Raw genomic sequence first — 13,048 nt, 5'->3', positions numbered from 1 at the left:
AACAAGCTACACCATTAATAATCGGAATATGAACTGCAAGGTGTGACTGGCAACAATAAGAGGTGCGGCATATCTCAGAACTAGTCAATAGGGCAGGGCAGACAGAAAGGTGGAGGTAGACTGAGAACCAGAAGGACTGAGCAGATAAGTGAGTAACAGACATAGAAAAGAGTTCCAACAAGTTACTTACCTGTAACTCGAGGCCAAAGTCTCTGTGCTGTACAAAAGAGCCCTTCAACTGTCCAACATATTATGGTGGACTGTTGTGCCAGAGGCACTACTATCTATTGGGACACGTTATGACCTTTGACTATCATTGTTTTAATTGATTTTATGTGTTTTAATCCACTTTGCACTTGCATTTTGTGTCTCCTTGTAGCTTTAGAGTAGGAGTGTTTGCTTTTTACAGCCTTGCCAGGACCAGTATGTATGGGCTGTATGTTTGAAAGCATATGAGAGAGAAAGGTGTTGTAATGTACTTCTCTGTCTTGGAGTGTAGTGTTACAAGCAGTGGTGCCCAAATATGGGAAAGGAAGTGTGTGGTGCTATAGGCAGTGGTGCACAAATGTGCATTATGATGTACATTGGGATGTTTTTACTATTGGTTTTTACATGCCGTCATGACATCTTCAATTCTGACTGTCTAGTTTGAGCTTTGCACACAGAACAGGCACCCCCCACGTTACTAAAGTTATTTAGGTTATTCACATTCAAGATTGTTTTCTGTACTTTTGGAGATGTTTTCGATTTTCTCAAGCTTCAATAAGGTAAGGGGCTGGAATATGTGGGAGTGCAGAAGAGTATGTGAGAACTCCTTTGACTTTGGAATGCTTGTGAGAGATTGGCCAACTTCAGTAAGTTTCCTTGGCACAGAGGAGGTCTCCTCTGAAACTTTTAGTGCATTGAGATTATGAAACCGGGGTCGGTTTACTTGGAAAACGGCATTTTGGACCTGAAGGACAGGTGGACACGTCTTATTCCGTGTGGCAGTTCCCAGCTTGCTGAGTCTCTTGACCCTAGCTGTGAATACCCCAGCTTGGTGTGGGCTAAGATGAAGTTATTGCATCCGGTGATGCATTTTCTCTGATTATTGGCATTGTGATATGCGAGTGTCTGTGCGCACCTTCAAGTCTATAGTGGTCATAATTATCTGATGTATTCTGTGTATATATCTTTTCACACTTTCCTTTGAATCCTGATGTGGATTTAACAGTGCCTATTTCTTGCAGTGGACGTACAGTATTGTCATCATTATCTGCTTGTATTTAATTCCATGCATTTAACAGTTGCATTTGATTAAAAATTTGCATTTGCTTACTGGTAAGTGTGGGCTATTATTGCTTACACATACATAATATATTTTACATGTTTCATCTGACATCTGTGAAAGCTTTTCTGTTAGAGAGTGTGGCACAAATAAAACCCCACACTTTATTCTGAAAACTGCCTCATTTGATGAGTGAAACCCTTTTCGAGGTGTTTTCTTGCTTAACCGTGTGGGAGTGCTGTATTTCTCTAATTTGGGAGTGCGAAGCAGGACATGGGCTCCATTGCAAAAGGAAAGTGGAACGTTTTAGTAGCACTTTTGTGTTTCACAAAGAGGCAGGCCTGAACACCTAACGCACATTATCACACTAAAAAAAGCATTCTAACCAAGAACCCCTGGGCTTTGGCATCCCACAATCACTTGCAGCGTTGATTACCAGCAGCCATGGATAAGTATCTTTCAAGCCAAAAGGATTGCAGGGATTCTACCGATGGTGATTTGGCACCTGCAATCACAAAGTGGAATTCTCTGTTGTTAATTAGTAACTTGTAACCCCATTTACCTTCACCCACAAAATTGAACTTCACTTGCAGGGAGTGCTTGCAGAGAATACTTACACAATGACATGCTGATATTCATGCTGAAAATCAGAAACTTTCAGGAAGAGTAAGCATGGATTGGGAATCTGCACAAGTAGCACACATGCAAATTTCAATCACAGAAGGGTACCGCGAAAAATCATCAGCAGCTATTTTTTGTCTGGCAGAAGGAGCCCTCAATCAGTAAGGTACAGGTTAACTTCCTTTCCTGAATAAGGTAGTGATCAATGCCCCTTGTCAGCACCTTAGAAGTGTACTGTAATGTGTATGTGGGGTAGTTTTGAGACCAGCTTAAATACACCAGGGAGTGGAGCTGGAAAAAGCATGTCAGATTGTACACTAGATTTAGTTTGTATTTTTTTTATAGTATACATAGTTCCAATAAGAGACATGGGGAGATAAAGCCATTTTCCAAGAATAACTATTAGCCAGTTGGCTACGCTATGAGTAGGACCCATGTTCCTGTGTACAGTCAGCGAACTTTACCAATATCATATTCATCCAAAGAGGATCCGGATACAAGGAGAAAGGCACAATTTGTTTTGAAAGCCACGAGGAATGTTATAAAGGGCCCCTGGAATTACGCAACAGGGTAGCCTCCATTATGTGGCAAGACATGGTAAAGTACAATCTACAAGTACGGTTACTAATTCTGTCATTTTTAGGTCTCGCCTGAGATAGCGATTTAGCGCTGCTCTCGCGAGAGCTTTTGTAAATGGGGTTCTGGAAGTGCAAACGAGTGCTTTCAGGCCTCCAAATACCGTGAATGTGCGCCGGGCGCGCGCACCATTTGGCAGCCTGCACACCATTTGCTTACACTGTCGCGGCCGCACCGCCGCTTGTTTTAAGGATGTTTTACAAATTGGACATTGGTCACATTTTTAAGACAACACACAAGATACTAGCAGAATGTCTCACGCATTATCGGGCGCTTGAATCTTTAATTCGCTCCGGAAACAGACTACAGGCGCCACAGGGCTTGAAGGCACACAGAGCTATCCGGGTGAATTAATGCCTTTGCATTCCCATGTGTTTGCAGTAAACATGGCCGAGGCGCCAGCCGAGCGCAAGGCACATGGTGACATCCTTCTGCATTGTTTATTGCGCTGCTCTGCTCGCATCTCCCTCCTCCCTTTCTTTCATTCGGTCTCCTTTTCGTCAGTTTCATTTAGCTCCGCTCCAAGCATTTCAATCCTCCCTTTCTTTGCCCAGCATTGCGCAGCTCTGCTTGCATCTCTCTCCTCCCTTTCCTTCACTTTCAATCTGTCTTCTCGTCACTTCCATTCAGCATACGTTCCTCTGGCCTTTGCACTGCACTCTGATCCAAGCATTCCACACTTCCCTTCTCGCACAGTCTTGCTCTGCTCGCATGTCCTTCCTCCCTTTTCCTCACTTTCATTCGGTCTCCTTTTCGTCTGTATCATTTATCATCCGCTCATTTGGCCCAAGAATTCCCCTCTGCTACAAGGATTCCATCCCTTCCTTGTAGCCCATCCTTTTGATGGTCTGGTCGCATCTCTCTCCATTTTCTAAGAATCCAAATGTGCATGCAAACTGCGTCCAAATATTACATTACACCACACACGCAATGAGACGCTCTGCTGCAGTCACTTTTTGTGCATTACGAAAGGTGTTACCCACATATTACTCAAAATTAGGTTTAGATTGCCACCTGGGTAAACTACTATCAATACTGTAATTTTCAATGCCCAGTACAGGCAAATATATCTGGAGGCAAATATTAAACACGTAAACAGTGTTTTTTTTTTAAACATTATGTTGCTTTAAGTTACTGTGCCACCTGGGTAACTGCAATCAGTACTATAATTTACAATACCGAGTACAAGCAGATATATATGGGGGCAAGTATTATGCACGCAAACAGTGTTTATTACTGAAAACATTACGTTTTTTTAAGTTGCAAAATAAATACAATTATTTAAGCAACTAAAAGATACACTGCTGTTTTAAAACCAGAGCAGCCAGCGGGAGGTCCACCTCTGGCAGCATTTCAAGTTGTCATTCCTCAAGTGAATTGTTTACCCTGCAACCCTAAATGCAGCTTTACCACCAGAGTTCTATGTTTTGCTGCGGCGCAATGTCTCAGCATGGTGTAAACAACATAACACTTTGCTTTTAGCTGCTAACTGATCACTAACAAAAGGTGATAATATAGATAACGTTCAAAGACATGCATACCAGACAGTAAACAAATGCTGGAGGGCATGTATCTGTCCCGTAAGAAGTATCTCCTGGGAGAGGCAGCAGGGTAGTGTTAGGAAGTGTAAATGTTTGCTTGACACAGGGGAAACAACATCACATTATTTAAAGTTACAAAATATATCAAATTATTTAAGCACCACACACTGCTATCGCTACTGTAATGTATAATATTGTAAAAACAAACGAAGCCCAACTGCAAACCAACAGGCAACGAGCCTGGCAACATCGCTGTGTACAGTAATAGGAGTGACAGGGTTTTTTTATTTTCACTGGGAGACTCTCTTAACACGAGACAGCACAATCCGGGCCTCCTCCCATGGTGCTTTAATTAAACAGCATATATTTTGTTGTTGCATACATCAAAGCAGCATCCGTTGACATCTTTGAATAAGAACAAAGGAAGCTATGCTGCAAAGAAATAAGCGACGAGCCTGGGAACATCTCTGTGTACGGTGATAGGAGTGACAGGGTGTTTCTATTTAACATCTTGGACTCTTCTACTGCTGTAGAGCACAATTTCGACCTCCTCCCGCCCTGCTTTAATTAAACAACATATATTTTGGTGTGTATTATGCACGTAAAAAATTTTGGGGGGTGAAAACATTAAGTTGTATTAAGTTACAAAATCTATAAAATTATTTAAGCAGCTAACAAATACACTGCCCTTTAAAAACCAGAGCAGTCCGCGGGAGCTCCTCCTTTAGCAGCGTTTTGCATTAACCTTTCACCTACTGTCATTATAAATAACAAACCTTTTATCTATTTGTTGGTTTTAAAAACAAATACATAAAAGACATTGCCATTTACAATATCAATCACTTTAAACTTTGAAAATGCGAGACCTAGCGCAATGCAAATGCTTGCTATACATGTTAACACTACTTGGGCAAAGGTGTCACCTCATCAGGAACTAGCTAATACCCAAATATTGCATAAAGCAACAGAAAAGTGACCAGTCAACCTTTGCGAAGAGCCCTCCATTGCATGGCAACATATCAACAGATTTTTTTGGTTAACTTTTGATCGTTTGTTAAACCCCATAAATTGAGCAGGCAGGACAGATTATGCGGCATAAACTGCAAAGCCATAACTATGCGAAAATGCTGTGGCTGCAAAATAGCCTAACTCCAGTGGCTCTGGGTGTTATCGCTAGGCTTAACATGAGACTATTAACACGATCAAAAAGCCATTGGTATAGGTACCAATCTTTTATACAAGACACATCTAATAAGTTTATGTAATATTCTAAATTCTGCTATATATGTTCATATGGTCTGTAGATTCCATGCAATGGACAATTGGTTTAAGGCCCTTTGTCAGTGAGGGAGCCTGGTTAATTTTGTGTAAGCTAAGGCTCAGGTTTACAGCAAGGTCTTCTGGATGTAAACACATTGTTTGCAATGTGCATACTTGTCCATAAGTCCCATTTTACGACAGCCTGCATCTCGCATTGCTTAATAAGACCCAAAGCACCAACGGTCCATAGGTATGTCTTTGCATTCACATACCTCCCAGAGGTGAGGGGACTTCACCTGAAGACTGCAACTTGCTGGAGAAGCAGAGGGTCTGCCTAAAATGGCTACAAACCAGCTTGTCTGCTCAGAGGACAAGCGAGAGTCTGGCCCTGCAGGAGGAAATGCTATCAAGCCCCGCAGGTTCCCAGCACATGGAAACCCCAGAAATAGCGAACTACTTACTGTCTGGACGAGAGAGAGCGGGCAACAGAGAGAGACTGCAAGAGTGTGTCTGTGCAAGTGTGTGTGTGTGTTTTCTCACCTGATTCTCTCCTTTAGTTCCTGCCGTGAGAAGCACCAAGAATTGTTTGCTTAATCATCATTATGTCAACAGGCATAACCAGCCATAGCTTAGAAGGCCAAGGGCTGCAACTGGCAAAGATCAGCTGCCGCCTTCACCACCCCACCCCAAGTGGCTGCAACTGCTGAAGATGAAACCCTGCCTGCATCAGCCTGGAATTGGCAAAATCCGATGGAACCGCCGCACAGGGTCCACAAATACCAGAACCAAGAGTGCCAGATTGGTGATCCAACAGGGTAACACCATTCATTCTTATTGCAGTTGAGCAGGTAACGCAGGGCTACACCCACTCAAACTGTGAAACTGTGCCTAATACACACAAAAGTAATTTTGACTGCTAGAGCTATAATCTTTGCCACAATGACCTGGAAGGCCCCTCAGACAATGGAACTAATCTACACGCTAACATTTGTGGTAACTGCTACTGATATGCACCTATGCCTACTCTATGGCTATTCCTGCATCTTTTCAAAGTTGCCCTAAATGAGGAAACTTCTCAGAGGGCAAGAAGGGGGTGGGGGGTTGAAGTCACCTTTGGAGTGTGAATGATTTCATTTTTTGCTGCATGAACAAAGTACTTTTTTCAACTAAAAGATAACCACTGGGGTGGAAATTGTGTGTTGGTTGACTGTTGAGTTCAGAGGTCTTATCCCCCACAGTACCTACGAATCCTTTGACTGCTTGACCTCCCTACTGCAGAAGAGTACTTGACCCACTGTGCAGAGCCATAGTAGGACAGCATCCAGGGCCCAGTAGACGCTATAGCTATATGCCCTGCCGCCATTCCTCCCCGCCCCAGCCCACAAACTGGGTCTGACAATTGGCAGCATGTGGTATAGGATCTGCAACTTCCAGTTACAACTGTCTTTAACAGAAGTTCAGCCCAAGTACAGCTTCACCTGTACAATACAAAGGCAGATGCAAGGTTGGTGGGAGAGACCTGCCCTTAAATCAATTAACTCATTTGATTGGCGAGAGATGGAGGGCACATAGAAACAACTATAAGTAGATCCATGTATGGTTTTGTTAAGGACCAGTCAGAGCAGCAGGGAAGAATCTGTGATGGACTATGGCAAGGGTACCATGCTAGGACCCCTGAGAGGGAGTGCTGTGGTGTCAGGCTCCTTCAGCTCCTTGGCACATGTTTTCTCTAGACACACCCTAAGTATGCCGACACATTTACTTTCTATGGCTTTCCTGAGAAAACCTACCATCTAACCAATTTCACTGTTGTTTTTCAGAAATGTATTTTATTTGTTGTTCAAGGACATATCTGGTGTTCAAGCATTCCGGGATTACATCTAGATTTATGCATCAACCTAGGAAGAAGAAATTTGTCTAAAGTATTACTTGAAGATATTCATTAGTCTGAGTGTTTTGGTAATGGGTATGCTTTGTTGATGGAACAATTGAAGAACCTTATATGAAAAAGAGAAACATCTATTTGGGCAGACTGATTAAGTTTTTGAAAGTGTCAGTTTTGCAATCCATTACGGATGGTGTGATGTTATGTAAAAATGTGAGTGCTGTTGGCTTGGGAGCGGTTCTTTGTCAGTGGGTTAATGGACAAGAAGAAAGTAGCACTAATATAATATTTCTAGCATTTACATGATACACGTTGAAAGCTGAGAAACCAAGTTTGAGGATTTTATAAATTATGGCCATACTTCTGGGCTTCTTAATTTTTTATGTACAAACCTTTGAGTCATTCAGTGGATTACAATGCCACAGTAAAAGCGGCTTAAAAATTTGTTAGATTTGTTTTGCAGGAAAACGAGCACAAATTTGAAGTTGGATACAGTTCAGGCGGTAAAACCGTGAGGGCAAAGTGCTTCACCCGATTTAAGAAGACTGTGGATTCAAGGAAGAGTTGAAAGGGGACAGTATGGATGACTTTGCCATTAGAGTGTGGTCTAAGAAATGGCTGGCCATCAGCCAGAAAGAGGATATTTTAAGGCCTGTTTTGCTGCATACTTGTCATATCAAAGAGGTTTTCGGTCAGGTACATTCAGAACTGATTGTGGAGGGTGGTGTGTTTAGGTTAGATATGCCTCCGCCACCATGAGGTTTGCAGTTAATTGCATTAGCTTATCATTAGCATCCGGGTAGGATATCTACAAAGCAAATGGTTACAGCACATATCTGGTGGACAAGGGTAAACAGTCAAGGAGTGTTTCCAGCAAATATTGGAAAGGTTGTAATAACGCTACTTCAAATGCATTCCATGCTAGATGGATCACGGGAGAATGTGGCTATTGACTCTGCTTAGCCAATAGTGGGTTTCCCGAGCATTTAATGATATTTCATTGGTGTGGTTGAATATTTCTCTAAATTGGCTCATTATGCTTTCATGACAACAACCAATGCTGAATCAGAGGTATATCTTTGGCAGGAGATTTTTAGAAATGGTGTCAATCGTATTGGTATCAAAAAATGGAGCACAATTTGTAACCAGGCGCACGTAAAATAATTTTCTGTCTGGGGTATTGTCTATTTCACAGAGTATTTGTACAGCTACATCCATGGATGGTTGAACCCAGAACTGATTACTGATAAAGGGCAATCAGACAGAGGTTACTACCGGTAAGGAGGTGGTGTCCTTGTTAGAGTCAAAAGGAGAAATTATCATACCACTAATGAAGGAACATCATTTAGCCTGTTGAGCAGCAGAAGTTATTCCAAATTGGTACGAGAATGGCCTTTTGAAGTCAATAGTTCTCAGTATAAATGAGAAGGGCAGGAATAAAGTTTAATTCAGCCTGGGCAGGAGAAAGGAATATCATAAGAGATTTGGCGTTAGAGAAGTTAAAATTGATGTTGGTGATTCAGCTATGGTTAAAAAAAAAAAGAAAAACAAACCGTGTTTAGCGGTAAAAGTTAATTTTGGTTCTGAAGCACCAGAGTTGGTGACAAAGCTGACTAGAAGTGCTACGTTGCTAAAGTATAGAAGGGCAACTGTATACTGGAAATAGTTAATGAAAGTCAGATAAAATTGTTTGATGCAGGTAGGAATTACAGAAATCATAAGTTTGCCATGGGTGAAATAACTGAAGTTTCTTGTGGTTTGCCTAGGACTGGCGAGTACCCCAAGGTGGATAATATTGGATGCGTTGAGTCCATTCAGCCTGTCTGGAGCAGCAGTGGACAAAACAGGCCATTAAGATAACCTCTACAGGAGTCAACATGTGACAGGGTCAGTCCCCATCCTGCACAAAGGTACTCTGAAAGGAATATGTCTCCGACAGAGCATGGGGCCGAGGGCAGTAGAATTGAGGTTAGCGTTGGCTGTTGGCGAAAGAGAATGGGTAATGAGAATCCAAGCAGCAGTCTCAATACAAAATATAAAGAAGTGGTCCCTTGGAAAACAATATCCCTTAAAAACATTGCAATTTTAACTTCATTAGACATCCAAGCAAAAAACAAAATGATTAAATATAATGTGGATGTGCGCTTCCAGCCTAGCACTGGGCAGCCATGGCCCACATCCAACACAATCTTGAGAAGCAAGGCAGTGCCAAACACTGAAGTCAGCTGACACTAGAACAGTAACAGTGGCAATCAGAAAATTGTGGCTATACCTTACTCTACCAGCAATGTAACAGAGGATGTAGCCTTACGGCTAGAGCAGTCGACCTCGAAGCTGGGGAACCGAGCCAGAGTCTCAGCAACGACGCTCAACATCCTGTGATTCTGGGCAAATCACTTAATCTCTTCCTGCCTAACAAAAACGAATGAGTGCATCTGTAACAAAACTGGTGCTCATGTAAAGCGATCTGATACCCGATGTCTCGGGCCTAGATCGCACTATATAAAAACAAACAAAAAAAAACACTGTCGCACGTGTGGAAATGCAGGGACAGCTGACTATCGCTGGGGCTCAAGACTGTACAAAAGTATACTACCTAAGGTTTTTTTGTGGGTCCTAGATGGTCAGGTGCCTCACAAAGGTGACAGTCAGAACATACTCCCGATAGACTGTTGGAGTAAGAACGCTACTTCCCTAACTCATCACATTATTATACTGAATTGTCAGTAATGGTTCAAACAACCAAAAAGAATGTGCCCTATGAGAGCAGCAACCTTACAGCTGAAAATTCATTACAAAGTTGTTGAAAATGAACTTGGTCCTCATACGCAATGTTAAAAACTTCTGGTAAAGATGGGCAGAGTGGTTAATTCATTCAAATGTTGCAGATGTGGAAGTGTTTACTTGGTAAAGGTAGCTACAGATCTTTGTGGAATCACTACATGGAACATAATTCCCATTTTCTAATGTTAGCGTTACTCAATTCTAATATTTTAAAAGAAGCTGAAACAGCAACTAAGTGGATAACAAAACTTCAAAGGAGTGAAAACAAAACTTAATTTCTAATTTGGCATAGGCCAAGCTAGGAGTTAGCAATGGCTCACTGTGAGGCAGGCTCATTATTGTAGACTAGTGTATTTGTGAGAGAAGATGTGCTGTTATGCCAGACAGCGCGTCCCTCACCCACCTTTGACTGGCTCCTCCTAGGAATTACAGGCCGATGATCCCCTGTGGATGCACCAGCGCTCCAGGAGTGGTACTTAACTTGAAAAGACTTTGAACAGCACTTCCAAGCATCCCCAACTGACATGTTGCCCTCTGTTGCTGAAGGAAAACAATCCAGAAACATGTTTCCAAAGATGCACAGCACTGGCTGCGTAACACCTGCAAACACTAACACTCATGTGTAATTTATTATGGACACTAATGACATAAGAAGGGAACTGGACACTAATGACATAAGAAGGGAAATGGTATTTCCACTGTACCACGAACTGAAGTGAAAGCAGTAACCATTTCTGAAGACTACCTTCTCTGCTTTGTTAGTTCTACAGAGGGTCGACGATGTAAAGAATATTGACTTTGAACTTACAGCTTTCAAAGACTTTAAACTCCAAATTAAAAGGTTAACATTTGTAATTGTGACTTCAATTCTTTTTTTTTTAATGAGTATTAATATTCAACTATCATAATCTTCATAGTAATGTTGGAGATGTGAGGGGGCGGACCAGCAGTATCAGGTCCGACTACATCTCGAAGCCAGTGATGCAAGTACAGCTGCTAGGGCCCTGGGCACAGGAAACCGCCCCAGAAGCTGCTGCTCTGGCACCCACGCTTCACCTGCTCCTGAGGACAGCAGCATTGCTAATGCCATATATAACAGCTCCTCAGAGTGCTGGTGAGCGAAGGGCAACAGTGGTGACTGGGGAGGGCTCTACTCAGTCATTGCGTCTTCCAGAAGGAAATTTACATGAAATGCTTGCCATCCATTTACCCAAGAGTGTCTACATCTATCGATTCCTTGCAGTCGCTGACACAAGAAGGGCCGTCTGTGGACAAACCATGCTTCAGGATGATTTGGGTGCTGTCTTCTACTGGGTGCTGTGGGGGTGAGTTTGGTACGGTTCTCTAATAGACAACTTTCCTCTATATGGCGCATTCAAAAATAGGTCAGACGTCTTCTGGCAGAGGACACTCTAATATTGGGCGTTATTGGGTTGAGTGGATACCGTCCTTCGGTAGACAATGCTCCTCCTCTTCAGTGTTTTTGCAATTTTTGTATTTTGCATCAATTGAAGACGCCCTCGGGCAGATGGTGTTCCTTTATTGGGCGTCTTCAAGATGAGCTGTGTACATAAGATGGTCGTTTGGGTGCCCCCGGCATTGATTGGGTGCTGTATGCCGGTAGGCAGCAGAAGATGTCTTTCTCCAGAGCACTGAGCAGTAGAGTGATAGGGCTGCCATAATGCGCGTCTTCAGGGAAGGCGGGGAACAGTCGACAATGACTATCCTCACACACTCAAGTCTGGAACCCCAGTGCGCATCCAGCCTCTGTCTGGGACCCGCGCTTTCAATAACCTCGTCTCAGATGAGCGACCTCCGTTCCGCGCTGCTTAGAAAATGGTGAAACGTCGGCGCACGTCTGCGAGCCCTGCTAGCATCAATGGTCCTAAGGAGCCCCGAGTGAGGACCACTGAGCAGGCAAAACTGTACCATCTTCAGGGTGGGGGTGGGCAGGGCCCACCCAAGGTACAAGATGGGTTTGTCACACTGCTCCCACCAGTATATATATATATATATATATATCAGTCTTTGAGCCATGTAGGGGCGACATTTGTTGTCATTCAGTCCTGCAGTAAACAGTGCTGGGGGTGGCAGCGCAATTGTTTCTCTGCCTCAATTTCACCTATTGGTGCATGGTATTACCCAACCTTAGCCGTAGTTTAGAGATGTGAAAAGAGCAGGGATGGAGACGCCCAATCCCTATCCCAGATCCACCCTTCCTCCCTTATTACTCTGCCCATCATTTCCTCGTCTTTTTTTCCTTATTTCTACCACATCTCTCATCTTTTCTCAGTCCTTATTCCCTCTACTTAATTATCCCAGTCCCATCCACTATCCTTCTCCCGCACTTCGTCCTGTACTCACCTCCCATCACGCTGCCTCCCCCCCCCCCCCCATTTCTTCTCCATCATCCTACCTCATTCTTTTTCAGCTTTTCTCGTATGGTTTCAGTCACCATCATTCAAGCTGTCAAGCCACCCCCAAGAATCCCCCTCCCTTTACCAACTTCGTTATACTCCTCCCGATTTTTCTCTCTCCCAAACCATTGTCCTCCCTCTCCCATCAACCCCCCATGACCCACTCTTTCATCCTTACCCTCTCATCCCTTCTTCTCTTCCTTCATCCTCCGACTCCTCCCCGCTCACTCTTCCTACTCAGTCTTCTTCCCTTCTCACCATCCTACGCATCCTTTTCCTTCTTCCTCCTCTACATTTGGCACCCACTCTCACTTCAGAGCGGGTGAAATGAAGACTGATATCTTACCCATCCCACCCCTCTTGCACACTCCATCCTTCACGTTATACTCTGTCGGTTTCCTTTTTTTTTCGCCTTTGTGCTCAGTTCTTTTATTACCGTTGAACTGTGTTCCATTTACATTGACATAGCCCTATACACCCATCTTAGCCACCTTAATCTCTCAGTCATTCACTCTCCCTCCAACCCTCCCCCTCCTCCTCCTCCTCTCTCTTACAATCTCTCAGCGGAGAAGGAAGATGAAAGGCTCTCCTCATCCCAGGACCAGCATCCATCCTCCTCTCACACCCCTCACCTTTG

The 13,048-nt window shown here is 43.4% G+C and overlaps 1 protein-coding gene across 2 annotated transcripts in view; it reads right to left on the bottom strand.

Annotated features, from left to right (window-relative positions):
• Positions 1–13,048, bottom strand: part of ZFAT (zinc finger and AT-hook domain containing) — a 1,096,910-nt gene that overhangs the window by 1,040,043 nt on the left and 43,819 nt on the right. The window lies entirely within an intron of this gene.

The sequence above is a fragment of the Triturus cristatus genome, chromosome 5_1, assembly GCF_964204655.1.
Source record: "Triturus cristatus chromosome 5_1, aTriCri1.1, whole genome shotgun sequence".
Lineage (NCBI taxonomy): Eukaryota > Metazoa > Chordata > Amphibia > Caudata > Salamandridae > Triturus > Triturus cristatus.
Note: the sequence above shows the minus strand (reverse complement) of the source record. Positions and strands in the feature narration are given on the sequence as shown.